The sequence below is a fragment of the Budorcas taxicolor genome, chromosome 9 (assembly GCF_023091745.1).
Source record: "Budorcas taxicolor isolate Tak-1 chromosome 9, Takin1.1, whole genome shotgun sequence".
Lineage (NCBI taxonomy): Eukaryota > Metazoa > Chordata > Mammalia > Artiodactyla > Bovidae > Budorcas > Budorcas taxicolor.
Genome location: NC_068918.1, coordinates 56,184,092 through 56,196,297, shown reverse-complemented (window position 1 = coordinate 56,196,297; position 12,206 = coordinate 56,184,092).

Here is a 12,206-nt window from a genome sequence, read left to right as displayed (position 1 = left end):
GTTTTAGGAAGTGATAGCTCACTGTGATTTTCATTTGCATTTCCCTAATGCTTTGTGATGTTGAGCATCTTTTCATGTGGCTATTGGACATTTGTATATGTGCTTTCAAGTCCCTTGCCCTTTCTCTGGGCTTCCCTGGTGACTCAGACTGTAAAGAATCTTCCAGCAATGCAGGAGACCCAGGTTGCTCATTCTTTAAGCAGGTTGCCTTTTAAATTTGTTTTAATAGCCATTTCACACCATTGTATATGACAGATAGTTATCTGCATGGACTTGCTAAATTTGTGCATTATATATTAAGCTAATTAATAAATAATATTAATGCCTTATCAGATATACAATATTTTCAAATATCAAATATTTGCAAGTATTTTCTCCCATTCCATAGGTTGTCTTTTCACTCTGTTGATAGTGGTCTCTGTTGCATAGATGTTTCAGTTTTGATGAAGTCCAATTTATCTATCTTTTGCTGCCTTGCATTATGTTTTGTAACACAGTTCAGTTCAGTTCAGCCGCTCAGTCATGTCCGACTCTTTGTGACCCCATGAATCGCAGCACGCCAGGTCTCCCTGTCCATCACCAACTCCCAGAGTTTATACAAACTCATGTCCATTGAGTCGGTGATACCATCCAGCCATCTCATCCTCTGCCATCCCCTTCTCCTCCTGCCCCCAGTCCCTCCCAGTATCAGGGTCTTTTCCAATAAGTCAACTCTTCGCATGAGGTGGCCAAAGTATTGGAGTTTCAGCTTTAGCATCAGTCCTTCCAAAGAAATCCCAGGGCTGATCTCCTTTAGGATGGACTGGTTGGACCTCCTTGCAGTCCAAGGGACTCTCAAGAGTCTTCTCCAACACCACAATTCAAAAGCATCAATTCTTCGGTGCTCAGCTTTCTTCACAGTTCAACTCTCACATCCATACATGACCACTGGAACACAGGGATTATGGCAAAAACAAATCTGGAATCAGATGGACTTGAGGTCAAATCCTAATTTTGTTCCTTTCCAAGCTGGTTCGCCCTGGGTAGATCAGACCCTTATTTTGCTTCAGCTTGCTTATTTACAAAATTGTACTAAATAATACTTGTTAGGATATTGCAGGGAGAAGGCAATGGCAACCCACTCAAGTACTCTTGCCTGGGAAATCCCATGGATGGAGGAGCCTGGTAGGCTATAGTCCATGGGGTCGCGAAGAGTCAGACACTACTGAGCAACTTCACTTTCACTTTTCACTTTCCTGCACTGGGGAAGGAAATGGCAACCCACTCCAGTATGCTTGCCTGGAGAATCCTAGGTACGGGAGCCTGGTGGGTCACCATCTATGAGGTCGCACAGAGTCGGACACGACTGACGTGACTTAGCAGTAGCAGCAGCAGGATCTTGTAGATCAAACCATGTAAAGGATTTTGCAGATCATAATTCATGTTAAAAGAATATTAAGGAATGACATCAACAACAGTAATGTTTAAATCTGAAGCCGGTGCAGTTTTCCTTGAGCCAATACAGCTACAAGGTCAGTGAACTTTGGCATGAGGTCAATTTTTCCTTCAAGAAATGAGTTGATGCCATTCTTCTCCTCTCACTCTTCACTATCTCCATATATTTGCTCCTTTGTTTTAAAAGACATAGAAAAATGACTTTCTCAAATGAAAACCTGGATTCAGAAATAACTTCCCATAGCATTTTGACATTTGGTAAATATATTTCTAGGCTTCCCTGGTGGCTCAGTAAAGAATCTGCCTGCCAATGCAGGAGATAGGAGTTCGATCCTGGGGTCGAGAAGATCCCCTGGAGAAGGAAATAGCAAGCCACTCCAGTATTCTTAACTGGAGAATCCCATGGACAGAGGAAACCTGGTGGGCTACAGTCCATGGGGTCACAAAAGAGTCAGATGTGACTAAGCAACTGAACAGCTACAACATCACATATTTCCAGAGGGATCATAAGAGGGAAAGCTGACCATTTCATTTTTCTTCTTCTCAATCCCTAACTGTAAACCCTGTTAAGTTAATTTTCGAGGCCATTAGACTGAGGTGGCTCTGAGGCCACCTGTGTAAGCAACCCCTAATTTCAGCCTGCAGATGCTTCAAGTTTCCAAAATCAAAATCCTAGTGTTTCATCACAAACAGCCAACTAGGCTGGACTGTAAGCTATAGTCAAGCAGTAATTCCCTCCCTTTACTTTGGACTTTATAATAGACTAACCCTAAGCTCCTGTCTGTGAAGCTCTCCTAACCACTTACGGTTTAGCACTGCCATGCTAGAACAAATTTTTTGCTCAAATAAACTCTGAAAACTTTTAACATGCCTCAGTTTATCTTTTTTTTACCCTCTCCACTGGAGAAGGAAATGGCAACCCACTCCAGTGTTCTTGCCTGGAGAATCCTGGGGATGGGGAGCCTGGTGGGCTGCAGTCTATGGGGTCGCACAGAGTCGGACACAACTGAAGTAACTTAGCAGTAGCAGCAGTTTATCTTTTAACAACTCTTAATATAACTAAGATTTTCCCACTGGCTTGGAGCTAGCTCTGAATGCCTCAGCTACCCACATAAGGTAAGGGCTGTTCCCAAGAAAGCAGGTAACAAGAGGAAGGGAAGCTGTACTGATAATTCCGGGAATTATTCCTGCCAACCAATTGCTTTTCCTGGAAGGAGCTTCATGTTTTAGTCACACAGAATCAGCAAGGAGCACTTTCCTTCCCTTTTTTCTCTTCCCTTCTCTACCAGTTAGGATTTCCCCTCAACAATTATGACTGCCTCAATCACCTTCCTTCAGCACTGTCAGACACTATGTAGGCATCAGAAAACAGGCTTTACCCCAGTTTGTAACCTGATAGCCCAGTGTTTGTGGGCAAGTCCTTAATTTTCATGAACCCCAATTTCTTCATCTATAAAGTGAGGATGAAAGCATCTACAGGAGTGTTGTAAGGACTAAATGGGATAATGTATGTGACTATGCAGTATGTTCTATAAAATGCTGTGCAAACACTAGTCATTTTTTAAATAGCTCATGTGAGGAACAGTCTCAATTAATTTTCTCCCATCTTCCCCTAGAAGGAATTGTCTTCTTAATTCATTTAATGGAGCTAAGGCAAGAGAAGGAGGCACACTCACTAATAAATAGTTACCTGGACTTTACCATGGTTTGACAAAGGAATTCAATGAAACCTTTCATCCTGTTATTCATCAGTGGGTACTGCAGGGAGAGGGTAGGAACAGAGCAAGGAGAAGGGGCCTGAGGTATTTTAAGTCGCCTCAGCCAGGAGGGAACTCACTAACACCAGAAAAAGTCCTTTTTGCTTCAGAATTAGTAACCATTTTCCCCCAAAACAAGCCTTGTCAAAGGGAATTATAATGTGTAAAGACCCCTGAAAGAACTTTCTTGGCTTCTCCCTGATAGAAGAGAAATGACCTGAGGCCTGACTCATTTCTGGATGACTGTGTGACTAGCCCAGCCATGTGGAGGACAGAGGAGAACTGCACGGGTGCTCAGTAAAGCACATGGACCCATTCATGTCATGGATGGGTTGTCAGGCAGAGTCTTGTAGCTTAGTCAGTTTTCAGTGACAGTAGAGTCACCACCTGCTGGTAATAACCTTCCAAAGCATCATCCACACAGTGGCTGAACTGTGTATTGAGGAAGTTTTATTCTCACTGTTGTCCATTCCACCCTTCTCTTTCTGCTTCACAGAGCTTTCTGGAGCTTCAGTGTCCAGCATGGTAGCCTCTAGCCAGGCAGATTTATTTTTTACTTAAATTTGAAATAATTAATATTCAATGAAATAAAAAAATCCAGCTCCTAAATCACACTAGCCTTATTTTGCAGTGCTCATTAGCCATGTGTAGCTACTGTAATTGTTGGTGCAGATAGAGAATATTATCACTGTTGCACAAAGCTCTATTGGACTACTGGAGAATTCTGCCCCAGAATATTCATTCCCTACTCCCGCAAGCCTTCCTTGAACTTTATCAAATAGCATCTCATCTTCACAGCTTTACTCGACCCCTTCCTCGTCCACTTATAACCTTAGTCACATTCTCCAATGTTCCCACAGCTCTTGGTACTACCTCTATTGTAACATTTACTACATTGTGTCGGGACTGTGTTTTTGAACATTACTCTCTGTTGGGACTCTGAGCACCCCTCAAAGAACAACATTTTCTGGTTCATCTCAATTCCAGCAACAGCAACTGGCATGTGGCAAGTGTTCAACAACACTAAATACAGGGATGAATAAATGATTGAAGTGCATGTAAATAAGCAAACATGTATATTAGGAGCTCAGGGTGTCCTTCACAGCCTTCTCTTTGGGGCTCTGACAGGTATATCACACACACATGCAGAAAACAGAAAAAACATAAGTGAAATACAGTCTTATCAATCTGAGCAGATATCTGGTACCCCCCAAAGTACAGCTATGGTTAAATTTACTTTGTGGAGGCAGAGGATGCTCACTTCTTTATGGATGCTCACTTCTCTTGTTGTATGCCCATTTCACTCCCGAACTCTTAGGTGGATCTTATCACTAGAATCTGAAGAAAAGCCAAGCCAAGTACTCTCCTATATATCAGAGAAAAGGGAACAGGCAGGTAGGAAGAAGAGGCTCCTTCTATGCCCCAATACGCAGTGCCTCACTCATCTAAGCTGCTCATCCTGAAGACAGCATCAGATGCTAGGTTAACAGCCACTGTTATGAGTTTCCTCATAGCAAAACAGATTTTCTCCAAGGAGTCTCGGGTCTCCACCAATTGAGAACATATTTTTTTCCTGACAGAGCACTCCTAAACCATGAGAGCTAGAAAGATCTCTAGGTCCTCTTCTGTAATTTTATTTTTTTCATATTGCAAAATAAGCACTTTTTCTAGATGAAATGATATTGCAATATCAACTCACTGGCACAAATGTATAATAATAACCTAGAAGTGACTATGTTAGTAACCTCATGTGTTATCTATGTTAAGAAGGAAGGAAAGAAAAAGGGAGGAAGAAAGGAAGGGAAGGAAGGTGGAAGGGAAGAAGAAAGCAAGTCTTTCTTTTCCTGTCCTTCTATGAGAAGCTCCTGATCTCTGTGTCTCTGCTAATAACAGCAAATTGGCAGCTCACCAAACAAAACCTCCAAACCTACCAAGTTTTAGATTCCTTTGGAAGTCTACAAAATTAATTCAATTTTTCATTAATTTATTCACACACTTATTCATGTATCCACTTCTTCATTAATCACTTTAAAAAAAATTTTTCACCACATTCTATACAAAAATAAACGAGATACAGCACCCTCCCTTGTGGATCTCCCATTGTGGCTGGGCTGGTTGACCTACATGAAAAGCATATATTGAGGTACTTTCTTTTAAGAGAAGTACACATAGAGTACTGTGATGACATTCTGAGGTGGGGGGTGGGGTGAGGTGGGTATTCCTCCTGGGGAAAGGACGACATAACGATTGGAAAGGATTCACTGAGGAAAGAGAAAGTAATTCCTTGAAAAATGAGAATTTAGGCTTGAAGGACATTCAGGACTGAGGGAAAAACATGAAGAAAGACAAGGAGGCTTGAAAGTGTTTAATGTCATTGATGGAGGCTATCACTGATTTTTTTTAATATCTTGTTTGAAGCTTGTAGACAGATCAACATTGTTATTCTGAAGGTCACTTGCTACTCCACATATTACTCTCCTACTTGACCCCTCAGGATCTTCTAGCTCTAATTTTTATATTTCTATCTCCTCACCATGCCCTCCTAAGGTAAAATTGAGTGGACAACAGACATTTAAACATATACAATTTCTATTTCCTCTCTTCTTTACACACCAAGTTCATCAAATTCAGAAAAACAAAGTAAGCAGAATCTTCAAGGCACCCACTGTGATATTCATTCATTCATTAGTCCCTAAGGCAAAGGACTACCAGAACTTTGTGACATTCCTTTATAGAAATAACTTTTGAAATTGTCTTTATCATTGCTGAGTGAGAGCTTCTATTTTGTGGGGGGGCGGGGGGAAGAAAAACAGTTCAAGTCATTTTCCCTTGAAATTCAATTAGGCAAATTAATAAGAAGAAATCTGCAAATCTCTGCAAAGCCATTTCACCAAATACCTTTAAAAAAAATGTGCAGGAGTTTTCCCAAACCCAAAACTAGTAAGTTTTTCCCTTCCAGTTATTAATAGAGAAATATCTTATTACAGTTCTGTAAACAGAGCCAAATTGAAGAAATTGCATTTAAATAATGTTAGGGTTTCCAAAGAAAACCACAAAACAAACTCAGAATTAAGGCGATAATGCATCCCTGTTGTACCTTGGCACAGGAGCAGGCATTTTGCAGTGACCATCTGGGATATGTAATATCATAATAAGGGCGAGGGCACCAACACACAGAGAAGCCAAGAGGCGACACTATCTTCCTGCCAACTGTGATATGTTTCAGTGTGAAGGCTTTTCCCTAGGAAACCAGCATTTCAACTTTTACAGGGCATTTGAAGACACCCCAAATTTTTTTAACTGCAGTACCCCAAATGTCTAAAATAATGCCAATGTAGATGCTCAGTAAATACTTACTGATTGAATAAATATTGAAAGTGCTAACCTTTTTCTAGGGTAATAAAAGTGTTACGATGTTTTGGGATCCTTTTACTTACTTTTTAAGACACTGAAGTGTGTATAATTATTTTCATGTGCGCTCTGTCACTGAGTCGTGTCCGAGTCTTTGTGACCACATGGATTGTAGCCTGCCAGGCTCCTCTGTTCATGGAATTTTCCAGGCAAGAATATTGGAGTGGTTTGCCATTTCCTCTTTCAGGGGATCTTCCCAACCCAGGGATCAAACTTGTGTCTCCTGCATCTCCTGCACTGGCAGGCAGATTCTTTACCACTGAACAACCTGGGAAACCTATATAACTACTCAATGACAATATTTCAGGTGAGCTGGGAGGAGGGATAATTTATCAAATACTAGCAGATATATACACTCAAAAAGAATTTTTAAATGCACTTCTGTTACTACTACTTTCACTAAGAATGTGGAAAGGCAGATTTTAAAAAATTCATCCAGTGTCTTAGGCCTCATACCAAAGGTACAAGCAATGAAAGAAAAAAATTAGTGAATCAAATCTCTTCAAAATTTAAAAACTTTTGTGAAGCAGAGGACATCAACTTAATAAAGTCAAAACACAGCCCACCAAATGGAAGAAAATATTTGCAAACAATATATCTGATGAGATTTATATCTAGAATATATAAAGAAATCTTGTACCTCAATAATTAAAAGACAACCCAATTAAAGATGGGTGAAGGATCCAAACAGACATTTCTCTAAAGATCTAAAAATGACCAATGAAGCAGAGGAAAACACACTCAATATCATCAGTCATCAGGGAATGAAAATCCAAACCACAATGAGATATCACTCACACCCACTAGGATGGCTATATACAAAAAGATTGATAATAACAAATGTTAGTGAGGATATGGAAAAATCAGAACCTTCACACGGTGCTGATAAGAATGTATAATGGTGCAACCACTTGGGAGATAGTTTGGAAGTTCCACAAAATATTACAACAGGATCCACAAAATATTATGACAGGATTCATTCTTAGGCATATACTCAACAGAAATGAAAACATTCACACAAAAACATGTACACCAGTTTTTATCAGCATTATTCATAACAGCAAAGAATGAAAACAATCCAAATGTCCATCAATGAATGGATTAATAAAATGTAGTGTATACCTTCTGGAGAAGGAAATGGCAATCCACTCAAGTACTCTTGCCTGGAAAATCCCATGGATGGAGGAGCATGGTGGGCTACAGTCCATGGGGTTGCAAAGAGTCGGACACGACTGAGCGACTTCACTCACTTAGTGTATACCTACAATGTAATACTATTCAGCAAAAAGAGGAACTGTATACTGATACATGCCACAACTTGAATGAACCTTGAAAGCATTATGTTAAATGCAAGATGCCAGTCACAAAGGACCACATATTCTATTGTTCCACTGACAATGAGAAGTGGGCAAATCTATAGACTGAAAGTAGATAGTGGTTGCCTAGGAGTTTGGGGTGAAAAAAGAGTAGAGGGAAAAGTGAGTGACATTTGATGGGTATGGAGTTTTTTGCAGGGTGATGAGAGTGTTCTAAAATTGTAGTGAAGGTGGCACAGTTATACCCAAAACTACTGAACTGTTCAGTTTATTTAGCCCACATCAGTGCAGCTTGCAGGGATCTTAGTTCCCCAACCAGGGATCAAACTCATGCCTCCTGTAGTGGAAGCTCAAGAGTCCTAACCACTGGATCACCAGAGAATTCCCTGAATTGTTCACTTTTAACAGGTGAATTGTATGGTTTGTGAATCATATCTCAATAAAGCGGTTATTGAGAAAAATATCTTTGCTTTATTATTAAGTTATTCTAGTGACTTGATTAATATAAATTTTGAAATTATGAAAGTACATATTACCATATGTAAAATAGATAGCCAATGAAAATTTGCTGTATGATTCAGGAAACTCAAACCAAGGCTCACTAATAACCTAGAGAGGTGGGGTGGGGAGGGGGTGGTAGGGATGTTTAAATGCAAGGGTACATGGGTAAACCTATGACTGATTCATGTTGATGTTTGATAGAAACCAATACAATATTGTAAAGCAATTATCCTTCAATTAAAAAATAAAAAATAATGTAATTTTAAAAATGTTTTAAAATATGATTTAAAAATTAATATAATTTTTCTGATAAACACAGAATAGGTATGTTGATTCAACCTTGTGTAAACTCAATGAACTGCAGAGTAATCAGCTGTTTTGTATCTAATTCAGAATGAATAAAACCTTTCAAAATGACAAATTCAGGTTTTTGCCAATGAAAATTTAATTTTTAAAATTTATCTTCATTTTCATTTAAATGAAAGTTTAATTTCATTAAATTTAAATGAATTTTGAATGACTTGGAATTCAAATTGGAATCATCTCTAAATGTTTTACTAGAGGCAAATAGATGGGGAAACAGTGACAGACGTTATTTTGCGGGGGTCCAAAATCACTGCAGATGGTGACTGCAGCCATGAAATTAAAAGACACTTGCTCCTTAGAAGAAAAGTTGTGACCAACCTAGACAGCATATTAAATAGCAGAGACATTACTTTGCCAACAAAGGTCCATCTAGCCAAAGCTATGGTTTTTCCAGTAGTCATGTATGGATGTGAGAGTTGGACTATGAAGAAAGCTGAGTGCCGAAGAACTGATGCTTTTGAACTGTGTGTTGGAGAAGACTCTTGAGAATCCCATGAACTGCAAGGAGATCCAACCAGTCCATCCTAAAGGAAATCAGTCCTGAATATTCATTGGAAGGACTGATGCTGAAGCTGAAGCTCCAATACTTTGGCCACCTGATGTGAAGAACTGACTCACTGGAAAAGACCCTGATGCTGGGAAAGATTGAGGGCAGAAGGAGAAGGGGACAACAGACAATGAGATGGCTGGATGGCATCACCGACTCAATGGACATGAGTTTGAGTAAACTCCGGGAGTTGGTGATGGACAGGGAAGCCTGGCATGCTGCAGTCCATGGGGCCACAAAGAGTCAGACATAACTGAGCAACTGAACTGAACTGAACTGAACTGATAATTACTTAACTTATTTCCAAACTGAAACAATTTTATATCATACAATTAAGAGCATCATGAAAAGGAAATTTTATTAACAACTTTTTCTGTTCACTATAAAATAGCAAATGCATTATTAAGCGCAGCTCCCTTCAAATAATAATATATGAAAGTATGTCTTACATATTATAACTAAATAAAGCACAATTCCATTTTTAAAAATTGTAAGTAGAGGGTGGTCCTAAGATGGTGGAGGAATAGGACAGGGAGATCACTTTCTCCCCCACAAATTCATCAAAAGAACATTTAAACTCTGAGTAAATTCCACAAAACAACTTCTGAATGCTGGCAGAGGACATCAGGCACCCAGAAAAGCAGCCCATTGTCTTCAAAAGGAGGTAGGAAAAAATATAAAAGACAAAAAAGGAGACAAAAGAGGTAGGGATGGAGCTCCATCCCAGGAAGGGAGTCTTAAAAAGAGAGAAGTTTCCAAAAACCAGGAAACACTCTCACTGCCGAGTCTGTGGCAAGCCTTGGGAGCACAGAGGGCAACATAACAGGGAGGAAAAATAAATAAATAATTAAAACCCACAGATTAAGCCCAACAGTAACTCCCCCAGTGGAGAAGCAGCGCAGACACCTGCACCCGCCACTAGCAAGCAGGAGCTGGGCAGGGAGGCGCAGGCTGCATTGCTTAGAGTAAGGATCTGTCCTGAATGCCCTGAGGGCAATCGGAGTGAACTAACTTGGGCTAGCAAACCAGACTGTGGGATAGCTACCACGTGAAAAGCCCTAAGACACCGCCAGGCCCTCGCACAGAATAAGGACTGAACAGAACTAGCTGGCTGCAGACCATCCCCCTCCGGTGACAGGCAGCCAGAGCCAGAAGGGGGCAATCGCAGCCCCAGAGAGACATTATCTACAAAACTGCAAGCAGGCTTCTTTGCTAACTAAGACTTCTTGGGGTTCTGGAAAGTCAACATCCGCCTGAGAAGGTGTGCCGGTTGTACACCCAGAAAACCGAGCGGCAGGGACAGGGGAAGTGATAAGTCGCAGCGACTGCACTCACCAAACACCTCATCACCTGAGCTGCTCAGACCTGGGAAGGGCACAAAACACAGGCCCAACCGAGTCTGCGCCTCTGAGGACTACCCAAGTGCCTGAACCTGAGCAGCTTAGACCTGGGAGGTGCATGCAGCCCAGGGCCGGCCTCAGATGGTTCCTGGTGGACCAACCTAGAGCCTGAGTAGTGTGGGCAGGGAGGGCACACACACCGTGAGTGGGGGCAGGCCCAGTGTGGCTGAGACATTGCGAGCACATGCCAGTGTTATTTGTTTGCAGCGTCCCTCCCTCCCCACAGCGCGACTGAACAATTGAGCCTAAAAAAGTGTCCATCATCGCCCTCTTTGTGTCAGGGTGGAAATCAGACACTGAAGAGACCAGCAAACAGAAGAAGCTAAAACAGAGGGAACCACTTTGGAAGTGACAGGTGCAATAGATTAAAACCCTGTCGTTAGGACCAAATACATAGGAAGGGGCCTATAGATCTTGAGAAATATAAGCTGGACCAAGAAACTATCTGAAAATGAACTGATCCCACAATACCCACAACACCACCAGAGAAAGTCCTAGATATATTTTTACTATTTTTACAATCATTCTTTTCGTTTAAATTTTTAAGTCTTCTATTACTCCTTTAATTTTCACTTTTATAATCTACTATTACTTTGCAAAAAAAAAAGACCCTATTTTTTAAAGCAAACTTCATATATATATTTTTATAATTTTTATGACTTTGTTGTTTTCTTTCTTTCTTTTCTTCTTTTCTTTAATATTGTATTTTTGAAATTCCAAACTCTACTCTAGATTTTTAATCTTTGTTTTTTGGTATTTGTTATAAATTTTGTACCTTTAAGAACCCAATCTTCAGTACTCAGTTTTACTTGGGAGCGAGATTACTGGCTTGACTTCTCTCTCACCCTTTGGACTCTCCTTTTTCTCCACCAGGTTGCCTCTGTCTCCTCCCTACCCCTCTCTTCTCTACCCAACTCTGTGAATTTCTGTGTGTTCCAGATGGTGGAGAACACTTAGGGAACTGATTACTGACTGGATCTGTCTCGCTCCTTTGGATTCCCCCCTTTTATCCTCCTGGCCACCTCTGTCTCCTTCCTCCCTCTTCTCTTCTCTGTATAACTCCATGAACATCTCTGAGTGGTCTAGTTGTGGAGTACACATAGGAAGTGATTACCGGCTAGCTTGCTCTCTCCTCTTTTGATTCTACCTCATCTCATTTGGGTCACCTCTAACTCCCTCCTCCCTCTTCTCTTCTCCAGGTAACTCTGTGAACCTCTATGGGTGTCCTTCACTGTGGAGAAACTTTTCATCTTTAACCTAGATGTTTTATCAACCATGCCATATAGAAGAAGTCTTGAGACTACTGTAAAAATAAGACTGAAAACCAGAAGCAGGAGGCTTGAGTCCAAATCCTGAGAACATCAGAGAACTCCTGACTCCAGGGAACATTAATTGACAGGAGCTCATCAAACGCCTCCATACCTACACTGAAACCAAGCACCACCCAAGGGCCAACAAGTTCCAGAGCAAGACA